The sequence below is a fragment of the Lathamus discolor genome, chromosome 2 (assembly GCF_037157495.1).
Source record: "Lathamus discolor isolate bLatDis1 chromosome 2, bLatDis1.hap1, whole genome shotgun sequence".
Taxonomy (NCBI): Eukaryota; Metazoa; Chordata; class Aves; order Psittaciformes; family Psittacidae; genus Lathamus; species Lathamus discolor.
Genome location: NC_088885.1, coordinates 59,241,338 through 59,265,735, shown reverse-complemented (window position 1 = coordinate 59,265,735; position 24,398 = coordinate 59,241,338). Strand labels below are relative to the sequence as shown.

At 52.7% G+C, this 24,398-nt stretch overlaps 4 long non-coding RNA genes across 4 annotated transcripts; 2 read left to right on the top strand and 2 right to left on the bottom strand.

The window, feature by feature from the left end:
• Positions 1–87: 87 nt before the first annotated feature.
• On the top strand, positions 88–9,237 carry LOC136008144 (uncharacterized). The gene is made up of 2 exons (XR_010609993.1): positions 88–226; positions 8,345–9,237. It is a non-coding gene; the product is annotated as an uncharacterized LOC136008144 (long non-coding RNA).
• Positions 3,839–9,638, bottom strand: LOC136008143 (uncharacterized). The gene is made up of 2 exons (XR_010609992.1): positions 8,518–9,638; positions 3,839–4,352 (listed from the first exon to the last, which is right to left on the bottom strand). It is a non-coding gene; the product is annotated as an uncharacterized LOC136008143 (long non-coding RNA).
• A 2,711-nt stretch (positions 9,639–12,349) lies between these two features.
• On the top strand, positions 12,350–18,621 carry LOC136008142 (uncharacterized). Its single transcript, XR_010609991.1, has 2 exons — positions 12,350–12,778; positions 17,729–18,621. It is a non-coding gene; the product is annotated as an uncharacterized LOC136008142 (long non-coding RNA).
• LOC136008141 (uncharacterized) lies at positions 13,223–19,189 on the bottom strand. The gene is made up of 2 exons (XR_010609990.1): positions 17,902–19,189; positions 13,223–13,736 (listed from the first exon to the last, which is right to left on the bottom strand). It is a non-coding gene; the product is annotated as an uncharacterized LOC136008141 (long non-coding RNA).
• Between the last annotated feature and the right edge of the window lie 5,209 nt (positions 19,190–24,398).

Sequence of the window (24,398 nt, the reverse complement as noted above, 5' to 3'; positions counted from 1 at the left end):
CTTCTCCCCCCCGCAGCGGAGCTGCGTGGGGGAGAAGGTAAAAGGCGGGCTGTGAAAAGCTCCCCCTTCTAGCATCAGTTACTTGGGGGGGTCCTTGTCACCGCCCCCCCTGTACCTGGGGGAGGGCCCGTCCATGGGGGGGGGGGCGGAGCTGCCCGTGCCGTGCCGGCCCGGCATGGCTTCCCGGGAGCGGCTCTACGAGCTGTGGATGCTCTACTTCGCCAAGGTGAGGTCGGCACCGGAGGACCCCACGCACAGCCCAGTTCCTTCCCTCCCCTCGGGGGTGGGGTGGGGTGGGGGGGCAGCACCCCTTTTAACCCCCATCACCCCGCTGCCTGCATCCCCCTTCCCTAGGGGAAAGGGGAACGCTAAACCCTGCCTGCAACCCCCTGCCGGCACCTCCTCCCCGTCTCACCCCCGACTTGGGGGGGCACCGCGTTCCCTCCGTACCCCTCATTGCGGCATCCCGTGATCCCCCCGCCCCATTCTCCCTATTTGGGGGTCACCGCAAACCCCCCCCGCCCGCACCCTACTGCCGCATCCTGGGAGCCGCCACCGCGTGTCGTCCCCCCCCGCCCCGGATCCCCATTGCTATATCACGGGGATGACACCCCCCCCCCGTACCCCGAGTTCCGCGATCCCCCTCGGGGGGCACCGCACCCTCCGGGACTCCCCCACCGCATCCCATCTCTCACGGGGGTATTTGGGGGGTACACACATCCCCTTACACCCGGCCCGGGTGGGTTTGGGGGGGTCCTTTCCCCCTTCCGGGTCCCCGCACCCTTGCCAAGCAGCAGGTGCGGCCGCGGTGACATTGGAACAGCAGCAGGGGGGAAACGGGGGTTCCCTGTACAGGGGGGACCCTCCCGGCACCACCGCCTGTCCTTTCCCGTCCCGTCCCGTCCCCCCCTCGTATTTCCCTCTGCTGGGGCAGGTCCCACAGGCAGGGGTCCTGGAGAATGGGGGGTTCTGAGCGGCAGCGTGGGGGACCCTCCGTATCCACCTCCAAAGCCCCTTATGCTTTGTTTTCTCCTTAAGTATCCGTGCGTCCAGGTTTGGGGAAGGGTAGTGGGGGGGATCCTGGAGGAAAGGATCACACACCCCCCTGTGTCTCCCCCAGCTCCTATGCCACGGGCTGGGGTGTCCGTCTCAGAGAGATTGGGGTGAAGGGGATTATTTCTTCCCGAAAACCCTGCCGTGTTCCCAGCACATGGGATGGGGACCCTGGGGCCACCTGGGAACAGGGACAGCGGTTGTGTCCATCTCCTCCCCTGGCCCCGCCATGTCCCCCAGGACCCCTGTTGGGGGGGGGGGGGCTCGTACAAGGGGCTCCCTTCTAGATCTCAATCCGGTGACAGACTCAGTATGGGAACACCAGAGATCCACAACCAAGGGAAAAAACTATCCCAGGAAGGTACATAGGAAGGACAGGGAGAAAAGAGTATTTGGGGTACAAGGCGCTTACTCAGTCACCAGAGGCTTCTGCAGTACTACAAACACACGGTGCAAGTAAGGGGAGCAAATTCAGGTTCCTGAGCAAATGGGTGATGGAGCTGACACACACAGGGATGAGGATACCCGAACCTCACAGAAGTCTGCCCAGAGAAGCTGTGGCTGCCCCATCCCTGGCAGTGCTCAAGGCCAGGCTGGATGGGGCTTGGAGCAGCCTGGTCTAGTGGAAGGTGCCCCTGCCTGTGGCAGGGGGTTGGAACTGGATGAGCTTTAAGGTCCTTTTCAACCCAAACCATTCTGGGATGCTATGAGTCTACTTCAAAGTGGACAGTTAGGTGACAGTCAGGAACTGTTAAACTAAATACAGTCGTGCTAAGCTGAAGCTTAAATTGGGTTAAAGGTTTTCTTCAGCTAAAAAAAAAAATAAAAGTCTTCCTGAGGAACACACAGAGAACATTTTAATCTGATTTTTAACATTAGGCAAGAAAAAAAAAAGAGAAGATAAGTGGGGCTTTACCACACGATACTGTGAGGAGGAGCCTCACCACTGTCATGAGCATCAGCACAACAACCCTTGGGCAAAGAGCGAGCTCCAGACCCATCCAGCCCTCACACAGCTTCTACTGCCCATACTCAAGTCATTTGCAAAATAAAAGACATAGGAAGAATCCCATTCCTTAGCTCTTAACCCCAATGCCTTCGTTCTGGAGATGTCTGCACAGCCTGTCCCGCTTTTCCCCGCAGCAGGGCCTAGGCAGCTAGAACCATTTGCTTCCTAAAACATACACAGAAAACCAACCTTAACCTTGACAAGATCTAATGTCACCATGGGAGCTTTCATAAGGCTCCCTGCAAAAACTTGGTGGGATTTTCCTGTTAATAAAAGGCAGCAATGAAAACATGAGCTAAGCAGCGGTTTCATAAGCAATCAGCTTCAGAAACGCTTTTTTATATATCATAAGCGGGCAGAAAATACGCACAGACACGTTAAGAGACTATGGCACTTCCCTGTGCGGCTCCTCTGCTTTGGCACAGCAGAAAGCTTACCTTCAAGGCTGCTCCCACATGACTTTCCAATGGCTTCCAGGTAACAGGATACTGTGGAGTTGTTTTATTGGCATTTTTATTTTTGGCTTCCCTTTCCTTGGTTTCCGATTTTTGGGGGCATATAAAACAGGGAGATCTGATCTTTCATGGAATCACAGAATGGCTTGGTTTGGAAAGGACCTTAAGATCACCCACTTCCAACCCCCTGGCATACACAGGGACACCTTCCACTAGACCAGGTTGCCCCAGGCCCCGTCCAACCTGGCCTTGAACGCTGCCAGGGCTGGGGCAGCCACAGCTTCTCTGGGCAACCTGTGCCAGGGCCTCACCACCCTGTGGTGGTGCCACCTGTGCCACCTCCACACCACCGCCGGGCGCCGCCGTCTTTCCCCTTCTCCTTATGCTCCGTACAACCCGCAGCGCGCATGCGCGCATCGAGCGCCGAGCGCCTTCAACCCACCGAGCGCCGAGCTTCGGTGGTGGGGTGCACATAAAATGATTCAAAATAAATGGGATTTAACAAATAAAAGGTAAAATTGTCCCAAATCATCCTCTTTGTGGCCTTGCTACGCTTATTCCCCCGCTGTCCTAGGGCGCGCAAGGCTCAGTTGCGTTGATTGGAGGGGACGATTACTTCAAGGGGGCATTTAACCTTTTCGCACCCCCCCTTTTACCTTCTCCCCCCCGCAGCGGAGCTGCGTGGGGGAGAAGGTAAAAGGGGGGCTGTGAAAAGCTCCCCCTTCTAGCATCAGTTACTTGGGGGGGTCCTTGTCACCGCCCCCCCTGTACCTGGGGGAGGGCCCGTCCATGGGGGGGGGGCGGAGCTGCCCGTGCCGTGCCGGCCCGGCATGGCTTCCCGGGAGCGGCTCTACGAGCTGTGGATGCTCTACTTCGCCAAGGGGAGGTCGGCACCGGAGGACCCCACGCACACCCCAGTTCCTTCCCTCCCCTCGGGGGTGGGGTGGGGGGGCAGCACCCCTTTTAACCCCCATCACCCCGCTGCCTGCATCCCCCTTCCCTAGGGGAAAGGGGAACGCTAAACCCTGCCTGCAACCCCCTGCCGGCACCTCCTCCCCGTCTCACCCCCGACTTGGGGGGGCACCGCGTTCCCTCCGTACCCCTCATTGCGGCATCCCGTGATCCCCCCGCCCCATTCTCCCTATTTGGGGGTCACCGCAAACCCCCCCCGCCCGCACCCTACTGCCGCATCCTGGGAGCCGCCACCGCGTGTCGTCCCCCCCCCGCCCCGGATCCCCATTGCTATATCACGGGGATGACACCCCCCCCCCGTACCCCGAGTTCCGCGATCCCCCTCGGGATAAATTGAGACCACAACGGATCATAATCCAATTAAAATTTTATTAATTATAGCAAGTAGAATATGAGCAAAGACAGCGCTGGACGATCTTTCTTACGTTGATTTAACCTTTTCCGGAGTTCTGCATTAAGGTTGTACAGGGAATTCAGGTTGTCCCGCCCCAGTGAAAGTGGTTATCACTTTGGATGTTTCCCAGGATATTAATTCCCACTTTAATGGTTCATGCGGGTTTCCATTTGCTTGGGTTATTATCAATAACAAAACTAACGGTATACCAGGAAAAAGGGTGTCTGTCAATTTTTGCCAATTTAAGTATATTTTTACCAGTCCTGGGGAAGTTCGGCCATTGCTGGTTTTGCATCCCATTGTTCTGGTTCTTTTCTCCACGGTTTATTCCTCCTCTGCCTCGCCCGTCGACTCGGTTGCTTCGAGCCACGGGGTGTACCATCTTCTCGGCAGCAAGGGAATTCTTCAGGAGAACAGCTGTTTCGGGCTTTCTGCCTGTTTACATAGGCTTCCCACTTTGCAGCCTTAACTAATGGGGCAAAGCAAGATACAGTTAGTACTTCCCTTCTACACTTTATAATCAAAATTTCGGCTATAAAGGGGACCGGTTCATTGGAGTGGTAACAATAATATTGAGGGTTTATTCCTTAGGCAAAAATCTCCCACCACTCATGGGATTCCCAAAATAATTTCTTGTTTTAGACTCTAATTGTTTTAGTTTCCACTCAGTGAGAGTTCTTTGGATTTTCCAACACTGTGTGCAAACTCCTATTGGAGGGCATCCACACTCACAGTGTGTCCACCATTTATCCTGACATACCTTACACCTAAAACAAGCAAATGGATAACAATTGCAATTCAAATTATTACACCTAATTCGTATACCTAGAGTACATACATTATTTACATCAGCATATCTTCTATATTCACTATTGTGTGGTTGCATAAGTTTAGCAATTTTCTTCAGCACACTTTGTACGCTTCCATATATAATAGAAAAGAGAAATAATTATAGCAAATATAAACAGCAATACACACTTTATGCCAAAAGATAATGCGGCAAAATAATTAAATAAATAAAGTCTCTATCATTACGTTATCTTTTCAGGGTTATCTTGTGTCCCCTGGAGTACTGAGTACTTTCCAGTGGGGTCTCGTCACTGGGCCTTTAATGCGACTGGCTCCAATATTTTCTGGCCGTTAAACAAATAATGTCCCAGATATTTCACTTTTTCCTCCACAAATTGTAACTTTTCTTGTGATACCCGTAGGCCTTTTTGTGCAAGAAAGTTTAGAAGTCGAATGCTTTCTTTTCTTACATCCTCCTTATTATTCCCTGCTATGAGCAGATCATCTACATACTGTAACAGCACGTTCCCCGTTTGTACCTGGTATTCTTTTAAGAGCTCTTCCAGGTACGTTTGTAGCCCATATCCCTGGGAATACCTGATCCAGTATATTTTCCATCTGACTTCTCCCTCGACATGATTAGTGATCAAAATTAAGCTTTTAACATTTCTATATACTGTTGGTCCTTTTTAAAGTGATCTCGCCTCCTTTGAAAGTAATGGTTGCTCCCAAGTGTTCTAACAAATCTCTCCCCAAAAGAGCTTTTGCGGAGTTAGGCATATACAAAAACTTATGGATGCCCCATTGTTTTCCCAATTGATATTTTAGTAGTTTACAAAAATAAGCCTTTTCACCTTGGCCAGTCGCCCCTTTTATCATCATATAATCGTCCCCAAAGGTATTAAAGCTTTGTTTAAAACTGAATATATTGCACCTGTATCAACCAAAAATTCCATTATACCCAGTGGATCTGCTAGGGAAGATTCCCCTGGTCCCGTCAGCCTAGTTCCAATTCAGTCACCCGAGCCACCCCATGGCACTCCCACTAGGGTAGTCTCACTCCCAGCGTCCAAACTCCTCATAGCACTCACACCGATCCGGTTCCACAGAAGAGGAGGTCACTCCCCCACTTCTGTCCGACATTCGTCCTCCACCAGTTTCAAAGCAACCAGCGCAGCCGTGGCTGTAGCACGGCCCAGCTTTTTCTTTTCTACCTATTTCCAATTCCTATACACTCTCCATGCTTTCTCCTTCACTCCCATCCACATTTATTCATCAACCGTTCAATCCCGTCTGTCAACATGTCTGTCTGCCTGCCCCAGCACCCATCTCATACTTAAACACAGGAACTGCGGGAGCTTCCCTCCTTTCCCCTTTGGTTTTCCCTTTTTTATTTATTTATTTGTTATTTTTCACAGGTGCTCACCCTGCTCTGCAGGGGTTACAGATGCCTGCCTCTGCAACAGCACTTCTGGTTTAACCCCTTCTTAACCCTGAATGTGAATGTGCTGCTTGTTGCCAGTGACAGTAATTTCCTCCTCCTTATCAATACCTGATAGGACAGAGGCAGAGGGTGCTCCTCTCGGAGGTACCTGTGATATATAATTTTCTTGATGACTGTCCCAATATCACAGGCTGAACAACATCTCTCCAGCTTAGCTTTCTGTTTTTCCAAAACCAAAATTAGGGATCTGGCAGGGTTATATTAATTTCACATTCTGTCTGCCACTCCAGGTGCTTTCTTAAAGCGAAACATGTCTGCATGCATTACTTCACTGCATTTTCTTGGCCACCTCAAAACCAACATAAATTGTAAAAAAAAAAAAAATGCATTAGAATTCAGAATTCCATTTTTAGGCCATTTTTCCTGATTTTCCAAAGTTTATAAAGGCCACCATTGATTACAATATTTTACCAATGTTTTCTTGTTTACCGAGCCCCCAGAAGAACCTCCCAGTTCTTTCCAATGTGCCAAAATGTAACCCAATGGGCTTTTCTTCAGAATTCCCTTGTTTTGACCGGCTCCCATTTCAAACAATCTCTTACAAATCTCTATAGCTTCTCTTTCCCGGTGCTCTGCAAATGCACTTAAAATATGAGAGCACCCACACACAAGTTTTATGATATCCTCAGGGGATTCAGTAAGATAGTATCTCTGGGTTCTGCAGATCAACTCCCCTGTCGTTAGAACATAGTTTCAGTTCCAGCAAAATTTACACTGCCCTAGTATCCACAGCAGGTTCCACTGTTCAAAACTTGTTATGCACTCATATGTCAGGTTACGAAGGTTTTCCTGATATCCCCCGTTGATTGTCCCAAAAAGAGACATTAATTGTTGTATTCCCATTTTTTTTTTCCCTTTGTAACCACATCTTCTCAAATTTTCTTTGATACCTTCTATAAACCCTTTCTCAGTTTTCCATTCTAACTTCCCGGAAGTCCGCCAGGATTTTGTGGCTTTTCTCCACAAAGTAATCTTTTATTTCTGGTCACCGATTAGATAATTATAATTTTCTACCTGGCAGTGTTTTGTAAGACACCGCGAGCAGTATCTGCCCCACCGCTGTCCTGAGTGGCAATATCCACGTGAAATGCCACCCGTCCCATACAGTTACACTCCTGCAAGGCACATACTCTCACAGGGCATATAGGAAATTCCCTTGCCCTTGTATTTCGTAAAGTTATCCACTGCGGGACGGGCAGCCGGACCTTCCCCCGCTTTCTGAGCTGCTTGATGGTTATACACAGACAAGACACAGGACAGAAAAACATAAACGCTTCGTCCGTCTCCGGCCGCTCCCCTCGCGGAGACACGGAACCGCGGATTAGGACTCCACACTCGCTTCGTAGCTACGCTACGTCTCAGTCACACAGAAACACATGGGATCCCACACACTCACGCTATGGTTCCGCTTGCCCTTCTCCTGCTTCCTACACGGTCATTAGCAGGTCCGCCCTGGCTCCAAAACTTGGGATGCAGCGAAAACCCGGGCTCGCCCGATCCGCCTCCAGGATCGCTGGCAGCCGCGCTATCGGTCAAGCCCCCCCAGCTTGCAAGCCCTACCTGCCACGGGGAACTCCGCTGTGCGCCAGACGTCTCTGCACGCCTTACCAGCAGCCCCGGCCACGCGTACGCCCTACAGGCCCCCCAAAGTACCTAAATTCCAAGCATACCGCCTCTCCGCAGCCGGCGCAGGTCGCTGTCTGTCCCCGCAGTGAGCGGATGAGAAGCGGAGCTCCCCCAGGCAAGCGGCCAGGGGGGGGGGCTTAGGATATCCGCTCCTCACCCGATCCTGCAGCCGAACAGAGGCCTCCTGGCTGGCTCGCCAAATTGATACGCGGATTGACTCCACAACTCGTTAAAGTTGTAAAGTAGGTGTGCTTTATTCAGCGCTGAGGTGCATGGGGATCGTTCCTCCAAAGTATGCACACCCAGGGTCGTTTTTCCTTTACATTTATTCCCTTACGCCTATACATACAATGGGTACCCTTCCCATGGGAGTCGAAGGCTTGCTGCCCTTCGCCCCCATCTTCTGGAACATCTCCGAACACGCACTCACTCGCTCCCCCTTGTTCCTGGCCCAGTCCCTCGCGGGAGATGGGAACCGCAGTACTTAAGGGTCCACACTCGCTTGGTTCAGTATATCGAACCTCTCATTCGTTATATTCCAGGAAACCCAATCCCGCCCGAACGGCAAACCTGCGAACAACTCTGCCGTGAACAATCACTCTGCAGACCTGCCGTGAACCCATTTCACTCTGCAGACCTGCCGTAAACCCATTTCACTCTGCAGTCCTCCGCCGCGAACTATTTCGCTCTGCGGAAAGTTTCGCAATATACTTACGCGTCCTGCGTCTTCGTCCGGACTCCCGTGCACAGAATTTTTATGGGATTTTACCGGTTTTCCCTTTGCTCATATTCTAGCATTTAGGTTCGTCGGTAAGGATGAGGTAAGCTGTTGGCCGCGGGGCCGCGAAATGTCGCGGGGCGCCCCCCCGGAGGACCAAAGCCCACCGTTCCGTATCCGAGTCACGGCACCAGAAAGTGTTATAAATTGAGACCACAACGGATCATAATCCAATTGAAATTTCATTAATTATAGCAAGTAGAATATGAGCAAAGACAGCGCTGGACGACAGGGGAGTCTGCGCTCCGCCAACTGCCGTCCTGAGCAGTTCAAACAGTCCCTTTTTATACATCTTTACTTCCGTGTTCATGAAGTAGTGCAGGTACTCTGCGCAGGCTTCAGCTGTTGTTACGGGGTCGTTTTCTGCCGAAGTGAGAAGTCTTCCTCTTTTGTCCCATTGTTGACCCCTCTACTCCTATGTCCTTTGTTCGTCTTATCTCTGCCATATCCTGGAACATCTTACAGCTATCTTTAGGCAACATCTGCTATGTCTGCATAAGCGATAGGCGATTTGCGGTTGGCGACTGTTAGTCTATGTAAGCGATTTCATACTTTTTATTGCCTAACCTTTACATTGGGCTTAACATAAATCTTAATAAACAATATCCTAATTCATAGTTTCTTACAAGAAATAAAAGGTAAAATTGTCCCAAATCATCCTCTTTGTGGCCTTGCTACGCTTATTCCCCCGCTGTCCTAGGGCGCGCAAGGCTCAGTTGCGTTGATTGGAGGGGACGATTACTTCAAGGGGGCATTTAACCTTTTCGCACCCCCCCTTTTACCTTCTCCCCCCCGCAGCGGAGCTGCGTGGGGGAGAAGGTAAAAGGGGGGCTGTGAAAAGCTCCCCCTTCTAGCATCAGTTACTTGGGGGGGTCCTTGTCACCGCCCCCCCTGTACCTGGGGGAGGGCCCGTCCATGGGGGGGGGGCGGAGCTGCCCGTGCCGTGCCGGCCCGGCATGGCTTCCCGGGAGCGGCTCTACGAGCTGTGGATGCTCTACTTCGCCAAGGGGAGGTCGGCACCGGAGGACCCCACGCACACCCCAGTTCCTTCCCTCCCCTCGGGGGGGGGTGGGGTGGGGTGGGGGGGCAGCACCCCTTTTAACCCCCATCACCCCGCTGCCTGCATCCCCCTTCCCTAGGGGAAAGGGGAACGCTAAACCCTGCCTGCAACCCCCTGCCGGCACCTCCTCCCCGTCTCACCCCCGACTTGGGGGGGCACCGCGTTCCCTCCGTACCCCTCATTGCGGCATCCCGTGATCCCCCCGCCCCATTCTCCCTATTTGGGGGTCACCGCAAACCCCCCCCGCCCGCACCCTACTGCCGCATCCTGGGAGCCGCCACCGCGTGTCGTCCCCCCCCGCCCCGGATCCCCATTGCTATATCACGGGGATGACACCCCCCCCCCCCGTACCCCGAGTTCCGCGATCCCCCTCGGGGGGCACCGCACCCTCCGGGACTCCCCCACCGCATCCCATCTCTCACGGGGGTATTTGGGGGGTACACACATCCCCTTACACCCGGCCCGGGTGGGTTTGGGGGGGTCCTTTCCCCCTTCCGGGTCCCCGCACCCTTGCCAAGCAGCAGGTGCGGCCGCGGTGACATTGGAGCAGCAGGAGGGGGGAAACGGGGGTTCCCTGTACAGGGGGGACCCTCCCGGCACCACCGCCTGTCCCGTCCCGTCCCGTCCCGTCCCCCCCTCGTATTTCCCTCTGCTGGGGCAGGTCCCACAGGCAGGGGTCCTGGAGAATGGGGGGTTCTGAGCGGCAGCGTGGGGGACCCTCCGTATCCACCTCCAAAGCCCCTTATGCTTTGTTTTCTCCTTAAGTATCCGTGCGTCCAGGTTTGGGGAAGGGTAGTGGGGGGGATCCTGGAGGAAAGGATCACACACCCCCCTGTGTCTCCCCCAGCTCCTATGCCACGGGCTGGGGTGTCCGTCTCAGAGAGATTGGGGTGAAGGGGATTATTTCTTCCCTAAAACCCTGCCGTGTTCCCAGCACATGGCAGGGGGTTCCAGGAGGGATGGGGACCCTGGGGCCACCTGGGAACAGGGACAGCGGTTGTGTCCATCTCCTCCCCTGGCCCCGCCATGTCCCCCAGGACCCCTGTTGGGGGGGGGGCTTGTACAAGGGGCTCCCTTCTAGATCTCAATCCGGTGACAGACTCAGTATGGGAACACCAGAGATCCACAACCAAGGGAAAAAACTATCCCAGGAAGGTACATAGGAAGGACAGGGAGAAAAGAGTATTTGGGGTACAAGGCGCTTACTCAGTCACCAGAGGCTTCTGCAGTACTACAAACACACGGTGCAAGTAAGGGGAGCAAATTCAGGTTCCTGAGCAAATGGGTGATGGAGCTGACACACACAGGGATGATGATACCCGAACCTCACAGAAGTCTGCCCAGAGAAGCTGTGGCTGCCCCATCCCTGGCAGTGCTCAAGGCCAGGCTGGATGGGGCTTGGAGCAGCCTGGTCTAGTGGAAGGTGCCCCTGCCTGTGGCAGGGGGTTGGAACTGGATGAGCTTTAAGGTCCTTTTCAACCCAAACCATTCTGGGATGCTATGAGTCTACTTCAAAGTGGACAGTTAGGTGACAGTCAGGAACTGTTAAACTAAATACAGTCGTGCTAAGCTGAAGCTTAAATTGGGTTAAAGGTTTTCTTCAGCTAAAAAAAAAAAAATAAAAGTCTTCCTGAGGAACACACAGAGAACATTTTAATCTGATTTTTAACATTAGGCAAGAAAAAAAAAAAAAAGAGAAGATAAGTGGGGCTTTACCACACGATACTGTGAGGAGGAGCCTCACCACTGTCATGAGCATCAGCACAACAACCCTTGGGCAAAGAGCGAGCTCCAGACCCATCCAGCCCTCACACAGCTTCTACTGCCCATACTCAAGTCATTTGCAAAATAAAAGACATAGGAAGAATCCCATTCCTTAGCTCTTAACCCCAATGCCTTCGTTCTGGAGATGTCTGCACAGCCTGTCCCGCTTTTCCCCGCAGCAGGGCCTAGGGAGCTAGAACCATTTGCTTCCTAAAACATACACAGAAAACCAACCTTAACCTTGACAAGATCTAATGTCACCATGGGAGCTTTCATAAGGCTCCCTGCAAAAACTTGGTGGGGTTTTCCTGTTAATAAAAGGCAGCAATGAAAACATGAGCTAAGCAGCGGTTTCATAAGCAATCAGCTTCAGAAACGCTTTTTTATATATCATAAGCGGGCAGAAAATACGCACAGACACGTTAAGAGACTATGGCACTTCCCTGTGCGGCTCCTCTGCTTTGGCACAGCAGAAAGCTTACCTTCAAGGCTGCTCCCACATGACTTTCCAATGGCTTCCAGGTAACAGGATACTGTGGAGTTGTTTTATTGGCATTTTTATTTTTGGCTTCCCTTTCCTTGGTTTCAGATTTTTGGGGGCATATAAAACAGGGAGATCTGATCTTTCATGGAATCACAGAATGGCTTGGTTTGGAAAGGACCTTAAGATCACCCACTTCCAACCCCCTGGCATACACAGGGACACCTTCCACTAGACCAGGTTGCCCCAGGCCCCGTCCAACCTGGCCTTGAACGCTGCCAGGGCTGGGGCAGCCACAGCTTCTCTGGGCAACCTGTGCCAGGGCCTCACCACCCTGTGGTGGTGCCACCTGTGCCACCTCCACACCACCGCCGGGCGCCGCCGTCTTTCCCCTTCTCCTTATGCTCCGTACAACCCGCAGCGCGCATGCGCGCATCGAGCGCCTTCAACCCACCGAGCGCCGAGCTTCGGTGGTGGGGTGCACATAAAATGATTCAAAATAAATGGGATTTAACAAATAAAAGGTAAAATTGTCCCAAATCATCCTCTTTGTGGCCTTGCTACGCTTCTTCCCCCGCTGTCCTAGGGCGCGCAAGGCTCAGTTGCGTTGATTGGAGGGGACGATTACTTCAAGGGGGCATTTAACCTTTTCGCACCCCCCCTTTTACCTTCTCCCCCCCGCAGCGGAGCTGCGTGGGGGAGAAGGTAAAAGGGGGGCTGTGAAAAGCTCCCCCTTCTCGCATCAGTTACTTGGGGGGGTCCTTGTCACCGCCCCCCCTGTACCTGGGGGAGGGCCCGTCCATGGGGGGGGGGCGGAGCTGCCCGTGCCGTGCCGGCCCGGCATGGCTTCCCGGGAGCGGCTCTACGAGCTGTGGATGCTCTACTTCGCCAAGGTGAGGTCGGCACCGGAGGACCCCACGCACACCCCAGTTCCTTCCCTCCCTTCGGGGGTGGGGTGGGGTGGGGGGGCAGCACCCCTTTTAACCCCCATCACCCCGCTGCCTGCATCCCCCTTCCCTAGGGGAAAGGGGAACGCTAAACCCTGCCTGCAACCCCCTGCCGGCACCTCCTCCCCGTCTCACCCCCGACTTGGGGGGGCACCGCGTTCCCTCCGTACCCCTCATTGCGGCATCCCGTGATCCCCCCGCCCCATTCTCCCTATTTGGGGGTCACCGCAAACCCCCCCCGCCCGCACCCTACTGCCGCATCCTGGGAGCCGCCACCGCGTGTCGTCCCCCCCCGCCCCGGATCCCCATTGCTATATCACGGGGATGACACCCCCCCCCCGTACCCCGAGTTCCGCGATCCCCCTCGGGATAAATTGAGACCACAACGGATCATAATCCAATTAAAATTTTATTAATTATAGCAAGTAGAATATGAGCAAAGACAGCGCTGGACGATCTTTCTTACGTTGATTTAACCTTTTCCGGAGTTCTGCATTAAGGTTGTACAGGGAATTCAGGTTGTCCCGCCCCAGTGAAAGTGGTTATCACTTTGGATGTTTCCCAGGATATTAATTCCCACTTTAATGGTTCATGCGGGTTTCCATTTGCTTGGGTTATTATCAATAACAAAACTAACGGTATACCAGGAAAAAGGGTGTCTGTCAATTTTTGCCAATTTAAGTATATTTTTACCAGTCCTGGGGAAGTTCGGCCATTGCTGGTTTTGCATCCCATTGTTCTGGTTCTTTTCTCCACGGTTTATTCCTCCTCTGCCTCGCCCGTCGACTCGGTTGCTTCGAGCCACGGGGTGTACCATCTTCTCGGCAGCAAGGGAATTCTTCAGGAGAACAGCTGTTTCGGGCTTTCTGCCTGTTTACATAGGCTTCCCACTTTGCAGCCTTAACTAATGGGGCAAAGCAAGATACAGTTAGTACTTCCCTTCTACACTTTATAATCAAAATTTCGGCTATAAAGGGGACCGGTTCATTGGAGTGGTAACAATAATATTGAGGGTTTATTCCTTAGGCAAAAATCTCCCACCACTCATGGGATTCCCAAAATAATTTCTTGTTTTAGACTCTAATTGTTTTAGTTTCCACTCAGTGGAGTTCTTTGGATTTTCCAACACTGTGTGCAAACTCCTATTGGAGGGCATCCACACTCACAGTGTGTCCACCATTTATCCTGACATACCTTACACCTAAAACAAGCAAATGGATAACAATTGCAATTCAAATTATTACACCTAATTCGTATACCTAGAGTACATACATTATTTACATCAGCATATCTTCTATATTCACTATTGTGTGGTTGCATAAGTTTAGCAATTTTCTTCAGCACACTTTGTACGCTTCCATATATAATAGAAAAGAGAAATAATTATAGCAAATATAAACAGCAATACACACTTTATGCCAAAAGATAATGCGGCAAAATAATTAAATAAATAAAGTCTCTATCATTACGTTATCTTTTCAGGGTTATCTTGTGTCCCCTGGAGTACTGAGTACTTTCCAGTGGGGTCTCGTCACTGGGCCTTTAATGCGACTGGCTCCAATATTTTCTGGCCGTTAAACAAATAATGTCCCAGATATTTCACTTTTTCCTCCACAAATTGTAACTTTTCTTGTGATACCCGTAGGCCTTTTTGTGCAAGAAAGTTTAGAAGTCGAATGCTTTCTTTTCTTACATCCTCCTTATTATTCCCTGCTATGAGCAGATCATCTACATACTGTAACAGCACGTTCCCCGTTTGTACCTGGTATTCTTTTAAGAGCTCTTCCAGGTACGTTTGTAGCCCATATCCCTGGGAATACCTGATCCAGTATATTTTCCATCTGACTTCTCCCTCGACATGATTAGTGATCAAAATTAAGCTTTTAACATTTCTATATACTGTTGGTCCTTTTTAAAGTGATCTCGCCTCCTTTGAAAGTAATGGTTGCTCCCAAGTGTTCTAACAAATCTCTCCCCAAAAGAGCTTTTGCGGAGTTAGGCATATACAAAAACTTATGGATGCCCCATTGTTTTCCCAATTGATATTTTAGTAGTTTACAAAAATAAGCCTTTTCACCTTGGCCAGTCGCCCCTTTTATCATCATATAATCGTCCCCAAAGGTATTAAAGCTTTGTTTAAAACTGAATATATTGCACCTGTATCAACCAAAAATTCCATTATACCCAGTGGATCTGCTAGGGAAGATTCCCCTGGTCCCGTCAGCCTAGTTCCAATTCAGTCACCCGAGCCACCCCATGGCACTCCCACTAGGGTAGTCTCACTCCCAGCGTCCAAACTCCTCATAGCACTCACACCGATCCGGTTCCACAGAAGAGGAGGTCACTCCCCCACTTCTGTCCGACATTCGTCCTCCACCAGTTTCAAAGCAACCAGCGCAGCCGTGGCTGTAGCACGGCCCAGCTTTTTCTTTTCTACCTATTTCCAATTCCTATACACTCTCCATGCTTTCTCCTTCACTCCCATCCACATTTATTCATCAACCGTTCAATCCCGTCTGTCAACATGTCTGTCTGCCTGCCCCAGCACCCATCTCATACTTAAACACAGGAACTGCGGGAGCTTCCCTCCTTTCCCCTTTGGTTTTCCCTTTTTTATTTATTTATTTGTTATTTTTCACAGGTGCTCACCCTGCTCTGCAGGGGTTACAGATGCCTGCCTCTGCAACAGCACTTCTGGTTTAACCCCTTCTTAACCCTGAATGTGAATGTGCTGCTTGTTGCCAGTGACAGTAATTTCCTCCTCCTTATCAATACCTGATAGGACAGAGGCAGAGGGTGCTCCTCTCGGAGGTACCTGTGATATATAATTTTCTTGATGACTGTCCCAATATCACAGGCTGAACAACATCTCTCCAGCTTAGCTTTCTGTTTTTCCAAAACCAAAATTAGGGATCTGGCAGGGTTATATTAATTTCACATTCTGTCTGCCACTCCAGGTGCTTTCTTAAAGCGAAACATGTCTGCATGCATTACTTCACTGCATTTTCTTGGCCACCTCAAAACCAACATAAATTGTAAAAAAAAAAAAAAATGCATTAGAATTCAGAATTCCATTTTTAGGCCATTTTTCCTGATTTTCCAAAGTTTATAAAGGCCACCATTGATTACAATATTTTACCAATGTTTTCTTGTTTACCGAGCCCCCAGAAGAACCTCCCAGTTCTTTCCAATGTGCCAAAATGTAACCCAATGGGCTTTTCTTCAGAATTCCCTTGTTTTGACCGGCTCCCATTTCAAACAATCTCTTACAAATCTCTATAGCTTCTCTTTCCCGGTGCTCTGCAAATGCACTTAAAATATGAGAGCACCCACACACAAGTTTTATGATATCCTCAGGGGATTCAGTAAGATAGTATCTCTGGGTTCTGCAGATCAACTCCCCTGTCGTTAGAACATAGTTTCAGTTCCAGCAAAATTTACACTGCCCTAGTATCCACAGCAGGTTCCACTGTTCAAAACTTGTTATGCACTCATATGTCAGGTTACGAAGGTTTTCCTGATATCCCCCGTTGATTGTCCCAAAAAGAGACATTAATTGTTGTATTCCCATTTTTTTTTTCCCTTTGTAACCACATCTTCTCAAATTTTCTTTGATACCTTCTATAAACCCTTTCTCAGTTTTCCATTCTAACTTCCCGGAAGTCCGCCAGGATTTTGTGGCTTTTCTCCACAAAGTAATCTTTTATTTCTGGTCACCGATTAGATAATTATAATTTTCTACCTGGCAGTGTTTTGTAAGACACCGCGAGCAGTATCTGCCCCACCGCTGTCCTGAGTGGCAATATCCACGTGAAATGCCACCCGTCCCATACAGTTACACTCCTGCAAGGCACATACTCTCACAGGGCATATAGGAAATTCCCTTGCCCTTGTATTTCGTAAAGTTATCCACTGCGGGACGGGCAGCCGGACCTTCCCCCGCTTTCTGAGCTGCTTGATGGTTATACACAGACAAGACACAGGACAGAAAAACATAAACGCTTCGTCCGTCTCCGGCCGCTCCCCTCGCGGAGACACGGAACCGCGGATTAGGACTCCACACTCGCTTCGTAGCTACGCTACGTCTCAGTCACACAGAAACACATGGGCTCCCACACACTCACGCTGTGGTTCCGCTTGCCCTTCTCCTGCTTCCTACACGGTCATTAGCAGGTCCGCCCTGGCTCCAAAACTTGGGATGCAGCGAAAACCCGGGCTCGCCCGATCCGCCTCCAGGATCGCTGGCAGCCGCGCTATCGGTCAAGCCCCCCCAGCTTGCAAGCCCTACCTGCCACGGGGAACTCCGCTGTGCGCCAGACGTCTCTGCACGCCTTACCAGCAGCCCCGGCCACGCGTACGCCCTACAGGCCCCCCAAAGTACCTAAATTCCAAGCATACCGCCTCTCCGCAGCCGGCGCAGGTCGCTGTCTGTCCCCGCAGTGAGCGGATGAGAAGCGGAGCTCCCCCAGGCAAGCGGCCAGGGGGGGGGGCTTAGGATATCCGCTCCTCACCCGATCCTGCAGCCGAACAGAGGCCTCCTGGCTGGCTCGCCAAATTGATACGCGGATTGACTCCACAACTCGTTAAAGTTGTAAAGTAGGTGTGCTTTATTCAGCGCTGAGGTGCATGGGGATCGTTCCTCCAAAGTATGCACACCCAGGGTCGTTTTTCCTTTACATTTATTCCCTTACGCCTATACATACAATGGGTACCCTTCCCATGGGAGTCGAAGGCTTGCTGCCCTTCGCCCCCATCTTCTGGAACATCTCCGAACACGCACTCACTCGCTCCCCCTTCTTCCTGGCCCAGTCCCTCGCGGGAGATGGGAACCGCAGTACTTAAGGGTCCACACTCGCTTGGTTCAGTATATCGAACCTCTCATTCGTTATATTCCAGGAAACCCAATCCCGCCCGAACGGCAAACCTGCGAACAACTCTGCCGTGAACAATCACTCTGCAGACCTGCCGTGAACCCATTTCACTCTGCAGACCTGCCGTAAACCCATTTCACTCTGCAGTCCTCCGCCGCGAACTATTTCGCTCTGCGGAAAGTTTCGCAATATACTTACGCGTCCTGCGTCTTCGTCCGGACTCCCGTGCACAGAATTTTTATGGGATTTTACCGGTTTTCCCTTTGCTCATATTCTAGCATTTAGGTTCGTCGGTAAGGATGAGGTAAGCTGTTGGCCGCGGGGCCGCGAAATGTCGCGGGGCGCCCCCCCGGAGGACCAAAGCCCACCGTTCCGTATCCGAGTCACGGCACCAGAAAGTGTTATAAATTGAGACCACAACGGATCATAATCCAATTGAAATTTCATTAATTATAGCAAGTAGAATATGAGCAAAGACAGCGCTGGACGACAGGGGAGTCTGCGCTCCGCCAACTGCCGTCCTGAGCAGTTCAAACAGTCCCTTTTTATACATCTTTACTTCCGTGTTCATGAAGTAGTGCAGGTACTCTGCGCAGGCTTCAGCTGTTGTTACGGGGTCGTTTTCTGCCGAAGTGAGAAGTCTTCCTCTTTTGTCCCATTGTTGACCCCTCTACTCCTATGTCCTTTGTTCGTCTTATCTCTGCCATATCCTGGAACATCTTACAGCTATCTTTAGGCAACATCTGCTATGTCTGCATAAGCGATAGGCGATTTGCGGTTGGCGACTGTTAGTCTATGTAAGCGATTTCATACTTTTTATTGCCTAACCTTTACATTGGGCTTAACATAAATCTTAATAAACAATATCCTAATTCATAGTTTCTTACAAGAAATAAAAGGTAAAATTGTCCCAAATCATCCTCTTTGTGGCCTTGCTACGCTTATTCCCCCGCTGTCCTAGGGCGCGCAAGGCTCAGTTGCGTTGATTGGAGGGGACGATTACTTCAAGGGGGCATTTAACCTTTTCGCACCCCCCCTTTTACCTTCTCCCCCCCGCAGCGGAGCTGCGTGGGGGAGAAGGTAAAAGGGGGGCTGTGAAAAGCTCCCCCTTCTAGCATCAGTTACTTGGGGGGGTCCTTGTCACCGCCCCCCCTGTACCTGGGGGAGGGCCCGTCCATGGGGGGGGGGCGGAGCTGCCCGTGCCGTGCCGGCCCGGCATGGCTTCCCGGGAGCGGCTCTACGAGCTGTGGATGCTCTACTTCGCCAAGGGGAGGTCGGCACCGGAGGACCCCACGCACACCCCAGTTCCTTCCCTCCCCTCGGGGGGGGGGTGGGGTGGGGTGGGGGGGCAGCACCCCTTTTAACCCCCATCACCCCGCTGCCTGCATCCCCCTTCCCTAGGGGAAAGGGGAACGCTAAACCCTGCCTGCAACCCCCTGCCGGCACCTCCTCCCCGTCTCACCCCCGACTTGGGGGGGCACCGCGTTCCCTCCGTACCCCTCATTGCGGCATCCCGTGATCCCCCCGCCCCATTCTCCCTATTTGGGGGTCACCGCAAACCCCCCCCGCCCGCACCCTACTGCCGCATCCTGGGAGCCGCCACCGCGTGTCGTCCCCCCCCGCCCCGGATCCCCATTGCTATATCACGGGGATGACACCCCCCCCCCCCGTACCCCGAGTTCCGCGATCCCCCTCGGGGGGCACCGCACCCTCCGGGACTCCCCCACCGCATCCCATCTCTCACGGGGGTATTTGGGGGGTACACACATCCCCTTACACCCGGCCCGGGTGGGTTTGGGGGGGTCCTTTCCCCCTTCCGGGTCCCCGCACCCTTGCCAAGCAGCAGGTGCGGCCGCGGTGACATTGGAGCAGCAGGAGGGGGGAAACGGGGGTTCCCTGTACAGGGGGGACCCTCCCGGCACCACCGCCTGTCCCGTCCCGTCCCGTCCCGTCCCCCCCTCGTATTTCCCTCTGCTGGGGCAGGTCCCACAGGCAGGGGTCCTGGAGAATGGGGGGTTCTGAGCGGCAGCGTGGGGGACCCTCCGTATCCACCTCCAAAGCCCCTTATGCTTTGTTTTCTCCTTAAGTATCCGTGCGTCCAGGTTTGGGGAAGGGTAGTGGGGGGGATCCTGGAGGAAAGGATCACACACCCCCCTGTGTCTCCCCCAGCTCCTATGCCACGGGCTGGGGTGTCCGTCTCAGAGAGATTGGGGTGAAGGGGATTATTTCTTCCCTAAAACCCTGCCGTGTTCCCAGCACATGGCAGGGGGTTCCAGGAGGGATGGGGACCCTGGGGCCACCTGGGAACAGGGACAGCGGTTGTGTCCATCTCCTCCCCTGGCCCCGCCATGTCCCCCAGGACCCCTGTTGGGGGGGGGGCTTGTACAAGGGGCTCCCTTCTAGATCTCAATCCGGTGACAGACTCAGTATGGGAACACCAGAGATCCACAACCAAGGGAAAAAACTATCCCAGGAAGGTACATAGGAAGGACAGGGAGAAAAGAGTATTTGGGGTACAAGGCGCTTACTCAGTCACCAGAGGCTTCTGCAGTACTACAAACACACGGTGCAAGTAAGGGGAGCAAATTCAGGTTCCTGAGCAAATGGGTGATGGAGCTGACACACACAGGGATGATGATACCCGAACCTCACAGAAGTCTGCCCAGAGAAGCTGTGGCTGCCCCATCCCTGGCAGTGCTCAAGGCCAGGCTGGATGGGGCTTGGAGCAGCCTGGTCTAGTGGAAGGTGCCCCTGCCTGTGGCAGGGGGTTGGAACTGGATGAGCTTTAAGGTCCTTTTCAACCCAAACCATTCTGGGATGCTATGAGTCTACTTCAAAGTGGACAGTTAGGTGACAGTCAGGAACTGTTAAACTAAATACAGTCGTGCTAAGCTGAAGCTTAAATTGGGTTAAAGGTTTTCTTCAGCTAAAAAAAAAAAAATAAAAGTCTTCCTGAGGAACACACAGAGAACATTTTAATCTGATTTTTAACATTAGGCAAGAAAAAAAAAAAAAAGAGAAGATAAGTGGGGCTTTACCACACGATACTGTGAGGAGGAGCCTCACCACTGTCATGAGCATCAGCACAACAACCCTTGGGCAAAGAGCGAGCTCCAGACCCATCCAGCCCTCACACAGCTTCTACTGCCCATACTCAAGTCATTTGCAAAATAAAAGACATAGGAAGAATCCCATTCCTTAGCTCTTAACCCCAATGCCTTCGTTCTGGAGATGTCTGCACAGCCTGTCCCGCTTTTCCCCGCAGCAGGGCCTAGGGAGCTAGAACCATTTGCTTCCTAAAACATACACAGAAAACCAACCTTAACCTTGACAAGATCTAATGTCACCATGGGAGCTTTCATAAGGCTCCCTGCAAAAACTTGGTGGGGTTTTCCTGTTAATAAAAGGCAGCAATGAAAACATGAGCTAAGCAGCGGTTTCATAAGCAATCAGCTTCAGAAACGCTTTTTTATATATCATAAGCGGGCAGAAAATACGCACAGACACGTTAAGAGACTATGGCACTTCCCTGTGCGGCTCCTCTCCTTTGGCACAGCAGAAAGCTTACCTTCAAGGCTGCTCCCACATGACTTTCCAATGGCTTCCAGGTAACAGGATACTGTGGAGTTGTTTTATTGGCATTTGTATTTTTGGCTTCCCTTTCCTTGGTTTCAGATTTTTGGGGGCATATAAAACAGGGAGATCTGATCTTTCATGGAATCACAGAATGGCTTGGTTTGGAAAGGACCTTAAGATCACCCACTTCCAACCCCCTGGCATACACAGGGACACCTTCCACTAGACCAGGTTGCCCCAGGCCCCGTCCAACCTGGCCTTGAACGCTGCCAGGGCTGGGGCAGCCACAGCTTCTCTGGGCAACCTGTGCCAGGGCCTCACCACCCTGTGGTGGTGCCACCTGTGCCACCTCCACACCACCGCCGGGCGCCGCCGTCTTTCCCCTTCTCCTTATACTCCGTACAACCCGCAGCGCGCATGCGCGCATCGAGCGCCGAGCGCCTTCAACCCACCGAGCGCCGAGCTTCGGTGGTGGGGTGCACATAAAATGATTCAAAATAAATGGGATTTAACAAATAAAAGGTAAAATTGTCCCAAATCATCCTCTTTGTGGCCTTGCTACGCTTATTCCCCCGCTGTCCTAGGGCGCGCAAGGCTCAGTTGCGTTGATTGGAGGGGACGATTACTTCAAGGGGGCATTTAACCTTTTCGCACCCCCCCTTTTACCTTCTCCCCCCCGCAGCGGAGCTGCGTGGGGGAGAAGGTAAAAGGGGGGCTGTGAAAAGCTCCCCCTTCTAGCATCAGTTACTTGGGGGGGTCCTTGTCACCGCCCCCCCTGTACCTGGGGGAGGGCCCGTCCATGGCGGGGGGGCGGAGCTGCCCGTGCCGTGCCGGCCCGGCATGGCTTCCCGGGAGCGGCTCTACGAGCTGTGGATGCTCTACTTCGCCAAGGTGAGGTCGGCACCGGAGGACCCCACGCACACCCCAGTTCCTTCCCTCCCCTCGGGGGTGGGGTGGGGGGGCAGCACCCCTTTTAACCCCCATCACCCCGCTGCCTGCATCCCCCTTCCCTAGGGGAAAGGGGAACGCTAAACCCTGCCTGCAACCCCCTGCCGGCACCTCCTCCCCGTCTCACCCCCGACTTGGGGGGGCACCGCGTTCCCTCCGTACCCCTCATTGCGGCATCCCGTGATTCCCCCGCCCCATTCTCCCTATTTGGGGGTCACCGCAAACCCCCCCCGCGCGCACCCTACTGCCGCATCCTGGGAGCCGCCACCGCGTGTCGTCCCCCCCCGCCCCGGATCCCCATTGCTATATCACGGGGATGACACCCCCCCCCCCCCGTACCCCGAGTTCCGCGATCCCCCTCGGGGGGCACCGCACCCTCCGGGACTCCCCCACCGCATCCCATCTCTCACGGGGGTATTTGGGGGGTACACACATCCCCTTACACCCGGCCCGGGTGGGTTTGGGGGGGTCCTTTCCCCCTTCCGGGTCCCCGCACCCTTGCCAAGCAGCAGGTGCGGCCGCGGTGACATTGGAGCAGCAGCAGGGGGGAAACGGGGGTTCCCTGTACAGGGGGGACCCTCCCGGCACCACCGCCTGTCCCGTCCCGTCCCGTCCCCCCCTCGTATTTCCCTCTGCTGGGGCAGGTCCCACAGGCAGGGGTCCTGGAGAATGGGGGGTTCTGAGCGGCAGCGTGGGGGACCCTCCGTATCCACCTCCAAAGCCCCTTATGCTTTGTTTTCTCCTTAAGTATCCGTGCGTCCAGGTTTGGGGAAGGGTAGTGGGGGGGATCCTGGAGGAAAGGATCACACACCCCCCTGTGTCTCCCCCAGCTCCTATGCCACGGGCTGGGGTGTCCGTCTCAGAGAGATTGGGGTGAAGGGGATTATTTCTTCCCGAAAACCCTGCCGTGTTCCCAGCACATGGCAGGGGGTTCCAGGAGGGATGGGGACCCTGGGGCCACCTGGGAACAGGGACAGCGGTTGTGTCCATCTCCTCCCCTGGCCCCGCCATGTCCCCCAGGACCCCTGTTGGGGGGGGGGGGCTTGTACAAGGGGCTCCCTTCTAGATCTCAATCCGGTGACAGACTCAGTATGGGAACACCAGAGATCCACAACCAAGGGAAAAAACTATCCCAGGAAGGTACATAGGAAGGACAGGGAGAAAAGAGTATTTGGGGTACAAGGCGCTTACTCAGTCACCAGAGGCTTCTGCAGTACTACAAACACACGGTGCAAGTAAGGGGAGCAAATTCAGGTTCCTGAGCAAATGGGTGATGGAGCTGACACACACAGGGATGAGGATACCCGAACCTCACAGAAGTCTGCCCAGAGAAGCTGTGGCTGCCCCATCCCTGGCAGTGCTCAAGGCCAGGCTGGATGGGGCTTGGAGCAGCCTGGTCTAGTGGAAGGTGCCCCTGCCTGTGGCAGGGGGTTGGAACTGGATGAGCTTTAAGGTCCTTTTCAACCCAAACCATTCTGGGATGCTATGAGTCTACTTCAAAGTGGACAGTTAGGTGACAGTCAGGAACTGTTAAACTAAATACAGTCGTGCTAAGCTGAAGCTTAAATTGGGTTAAAGGTTTTCTTCAGCTAAAAAAAAAATAAAAGTCTTCCTGAGAAACACACAGAGAACATTTTAATCTGATTTTTAACATTAGGCAAGAAAAAAAAAAGAGAAGATAAGTGGGGCTTTACCACACGATACTGTGAGGAGGAGCCTCACCACTGTCATGAGCATCAGCACAACAACCCTTGGGCAAAGAGCGAGCTCCAGACCCATCCAGCCCTCACACAGCTTCTACTGCCCATACTCAAGTCATTTGCAAAATAAAAGACATAGGAAGAATCCCATTCCTTAGCTCTTAACCCCAATGCCTTCGTTCTGGAGATGTCTGCACAGCCTGTCCCGCTTTTCCCCGCAGCAGGGCCTAGGGAGCTAGAACCATTTGCTTCCTAAAACATACACAGAAAACCAACCTTAACCTTGACAAGATCTAATGTCACCACGGGAGCTTTCATAAGGCTCCCTGCAAAAACTTGGTGGGGTTTTCCTGTTAATAAAAGGCAGCAATGAAAACATGAGCTAAGCAGCGGTTTCATAAGCAATCAGCTTCAGAAACGCTTTTTTATATATCATAAGCGGGCAGAAAATACGCACAGACACGTTAAGAG